We start from the raw sequence: 4,936 nt of genomic DNA, 5'->3' as shown, positions 1-4,936 counted from the left end.
AATGCTAGTAAAGGCGGAAGATTGTGTTAAGGACAAGATTTCTGGAAGAATGAGAGGCAATGATCAAAAGAGCTTACGGAAAGACAAAAGAAGCTCAAGAAATCAAGTTCAAAGGAATGAAACGAAAACTGAAACAGAAAAATCAGTAAAGAACAAGCGCAACCCAGAACACACGGAGTCCAAGTTAGAACGTAGAAACAAGTACAGAGAGCTCAAGAAAACTCTGAAAGAAGTTTGGACGACAGAAATTGAGAGTGGAGAGGACGAAAACACCAAAATCAAGGAAAACATGGATGTTCCCTCTCACTACAGGAAATTCACAATTGAGGAGAGGAAGGTGGTATTAACCCAACCTATTCGAGAGAGAAGGGAGAACGAATCTTATGATGGACCGGAGGATGCAAAAAAAGTGGATTTAGCAGCTCCAGGTGAGACACCTAGACCGGTGTACATAGCCACAGATTTGTCTCCAGGCGAGGAAGAGAGACTTTTGAGTCTTCTCAGAGAGTACAGGGATGTGTTTGCATGGTCTTATAAGGACTTAAAGGGAGTTGACCCATCGATATGCCAACACACAATCCCACTAAAACAAGATGCAAAGCCTAGCAGACAGAGACCATACACATATAATGATACGTTTGCTAAGCGAATCAAAGAAGAGATAGATAAGCTAATGGAAGTTGAATTCATATACGAGATTGAACACACCGATTGGGTATCTCCAATTGTGGTGGTACCCAAGAAGAACGGAAAACTCTGAGTGTGTGTCAACTTAAAGAAAGTGAATGCTGCAACAATCAGGGACAATTATCCCCTGCCGATAACTGATCATGTTCTAGAGCGTGTATCAGGGAAAACAGCATACTCCTTTCTTGATGGTTTTTCAGGATATAACCAGCTAGCTATAGCACCGGCATATCAACATAAAACAGCTTTTGCAATGGAGTGGGGAATTTATGCTTATCGGGTTATGCCTTTTGGTCTAACCAATGCTCCCGCAACCTTCCAGAGGCTGATGACGCATGCTTTCAAAGAATACTTAAGGTTGTTTCTAGAAATATACATGGATGACTTATGCGTACATTCTCTTCTGAGAGATGAGCATCTAGAACACCTAAGAAAAGTATTTGAGAAATGTAGAACATATCACATTTGTCTCAATCCTGAGAAATGTGTGTTTATGGTCCGACAGGGCAGAATTCTGGGACATATTGTCTCACAAAACGGAATATCCACGGATTTAGAGAAGATAAAAGTTATAGTGGATATGCCTAGACCAACCAATGCGAAACAAGTACAGAGCTTTATGGGACATTGCGGATATTATAGACGATTCATATACATGTACGCTATAATAGGCCAACCACTTTATAGGCTAATAGTGAACTTTGAATGGACAGAGGAGTGTGAGGAATCATTCAAGAAATTGAAAGAGGCACTCATTACTGCTCCAGTTTTGAAATCACCAGATTGGGAGAAGATATTCCATGTGCATATAGATGCTTCGGCATATGCAATAGGATGCATTCTGGCTCAGCCAGAAGAAGGAAACATGGATTTTCCCATCTGTTACGTCAGTCGACAGCTCAACAATGCAGAGAAGAATTACACCACAACAGAGCGAGAAGGATTAGGAATGATATATGCTGTGAAGAAATTTCGGCATTATCTTCTAGCCAACAAGTTTGTGTTTTTTACGGATCACCAAGCCTTGCTCTACCTAGTGAATAAACCATGCAATACTGGGAGAATAGTGAGATGGTTCATTATCTTACTGGAATTCGACTTCACGGTAGTAGTAAAGAAAGGAAAAACACATCTTAGAGCTGATCATCTTTCGCGATTGACGAATGGGGAAGACCCTATAGGAGTAGATGACAACATGCCAGACGCGTACTTGGTCAACATAGAAATGATACCGAAGTGGTCTCAAAATGTCGTTAGCCTATTAACCTATGGAGGAGAGTTTGATAGAAGAGAATACAACCAAAAACATATTGCTATTCAGCAATCCAAGAATCTTTAATTGGTTGCAGGAAGGTTGTATCAATTGGTAAATGATCATGTTTTACGACTATGCATCAATCCTGAGGAATATAGTATATATCTGTGCGAAGCACATGTTTAGGAATGTGCATTTCATTGTTCAAGAAGGAACACATAGGAATTTGTTACAATTGGGAGTCTATTGGCCAGGAATGAAAGAAAGCGTACATGAATATGTCACTGTATGTATTGTATGTTCATCAAAACCGCCAGCTGAGTATTCGACATTATATCAGATAATGATCGCTCCGGAATGGAGTCAGTATATTGTTGAATATTTCACAAATAGAACTTTCCCAGAAGGAACGTCAAAAGCTCGTCAGAAATCTGTAGAGACAGAAGCTAGAGATTACGCTTTAATAGGAGATCAACTCTATAAGAGAGGTAAAGACAACCAGCTTAGGATTTGCGTATCAGAGTCTGAGTATGTGATAATCCTGGAGCAAGCTCATGGAGGAGTAGGTGGAGGCCATTTCTCAGGTGATAAGACAGCAAAACTTGTCTTAGCCGCAGGAATATGGTGGCCAACATTACATATGGACGCTGAGGAATACGTTAAACGGTGTGATGACTATCAGCGGACCAAAGTACCACTTAAAAGAGATGATATGCCGCTTAGACCAATGATGGGGGCAAGAGCTTTTGCAAAATGGGGGATTGATTATGTCGGACCCATTTCACCTCCTGCATATAAGACTCATGCACAATACATCGTTGTGGCTACAGACTATCTAACAAAGTGGGTCGAAGCAAAGGCAACTCAAAAAGCAGATGCCAGGACCACGACACAATTTCTATATGAAGACGTCTTTGTACGATATGGATTGCCAATAGAAATTGTGAGTGATCGAGGCACACATTTTATGAATGAAGTGATAGAGATCCTTCTAGATGAATTCATGGTAATCCATAGGAAATCAGCCCCGTATCATCCACAATCAAACGGACAAGCTGAAGCAACAAACAAAACCATATGCACGGTCCTTACGAAGATTGTATCTGAGTCGAGAACTGACTGGGACCAGAAGTTGCGTTCAACATTATGGGCATATAGGGTAGCATATAAAACATCAATAGGAACGACCCCATATAACATGGTTTTTGGGCTAAATGCTATCTTACCAATAGAATTCTTGATTTCAACCTTAATGGTGGCTAAGGATCTAGAGTGGACAGGGCACGAGCTTTCTGATAGAATAGATGACCTAGAAAAGCTAGACGAGCTTCGCCTAAAAGCAGTAGCTGCTATCTACGCTCAAAAAAGGCGACAAAAGGAATTTTTTGATAAGCATGTGCGGACTAAAGAGTTTAAGGTTGGGGACTATGTCCTAGTTTACACTCTGAAACAGCATGATAAGAAGCTTAAAAAGCGACGGATGGGACCTCTGGTGATTAAAGATCTATCACCAAATGGAGCCGTCAAGCTTGCTACATTAGACGGAGAAGGAATGCCCAATTGGATTAGTGGATGCAGAGTGAAAAAGTATCTCTTGCCGCTAACCCAAGACATGCTTCTCAAAATACATCAAGAAAAGCTGCGTGTCCAGAAAAAGAAAAAGATTGTGGAGGAAGCGCAAGCCGAGGCGAAGGAAAGAATGGAGAAAAGAAGACTACTACGTCAGAAACAGCGCAATGAAGGAGCAATACGAATAAACGCAGTCAGTATGACAGAGATGGATAATGACAAAGAAGAACCCATGATTGAATGCAAAGTAGGAACCAACCAAATCAAAACCAGAGCACTATTGGATTCAGGAGCTCAAACTAACCTACTTTCACTTGGTTTGTATAGACAATTGACAAAGGACACTAAATTACAAACTGCCAAGCAAGAGTTAAAGAGTTACTCTGAGAATTCAATCAAAATTAATGTCGGATGCACAGTTTTACATATACAGATTAACCAATATGTGTATCCTCATATGTTTTACGTGGTTGCCAAGCTACACAACATCCATTATTGCTAGGACAACCATGGCAGAAGCAATACAATGCAATGATTGACTGGAGTTCTAAATCAGTGCTTATCAAATACGAAGGTGAAAGCCAATCAGTTAAGTTCACCAAAGAAGCAGAGCCAACTCCAAAGGAAGAATCCAAGAACAAAGGTAAACAACAACCAGAGAAAAAGAAGAAGCAATGGCAACCAAAAGTTTCTATACAACTGGATTGCTCTTCGACGAGGAACTCTCAACAGTGGATAAGGAAGACAAGCAATAATATAACAGCTCAACCTTGGGAAAAAACGGAGTCAAAGTTGGTATGGAGACCAAAAAAGGTTGTGCCAGAGAACACAAAGGTGGAAAACAGAGTTTTCAATACCAGACAACAGCGTGATTCCAGACAATCACGGACAATGAAATAGATCTGGATTCCAAAGAAGTTCATGACGGAACAAAGCTATAGCAAGCAAATTTGGATCCCAAAGATTTGTAAACAGGAACTCCCTTCAGTACAATCAACGGAAACTCCTAGGTATTTCAAGGCGAGGAAATCAACACAAAGAACAAAGCAGGTTTGGGTCACAAAGAGTTTGTGGCAAGCACAAGCGAAGCGGAAGCAGATTTGGATTGTGCAAAAGAACAACAAGGTAAAGATGAATCCATCTACTGATTCTACTACCGAAGTATCACCAACACAAAACCCGACCACCAATCCTTCAATCAAACAAAGAGCAGCTTTATTGGAAAGACTGTTGTATCATCGCTCTGCAATTGCATTGGGAACTTATGACCAAAAAAACTACAATGCTTCGCCCACAGACACTTCATATATAGTCGTCCGGGAGGACTCAGACTAGGAGGGGGGGAGGTATACAGGTATACAGGAGCTACAAAGCAGCTACAAGCGAAAAAAACCAAAGAAAAACAAAAATTATATTACAAGGGCA

This window comes from Adiantum capillus-veneris, chromosome 19 (assembly GCF_014529385.1).
Source record: "Adiantum capillus-veneris isolate H3 chromosome 19, ASM1452938v2, whole genome shotgun sequence".
In the NCBI taxonomy this organism is placed as follows: domain Eukaryota; kingdom Viridiplantae; phylum Streptophyta; class Polypodiopsida; order Polypodiales; family Pteridaceae; genus Adiantum; species Adiantum capillus-veneris.
Note: the sequence above shows the minus strand (reverse complement) of the source record.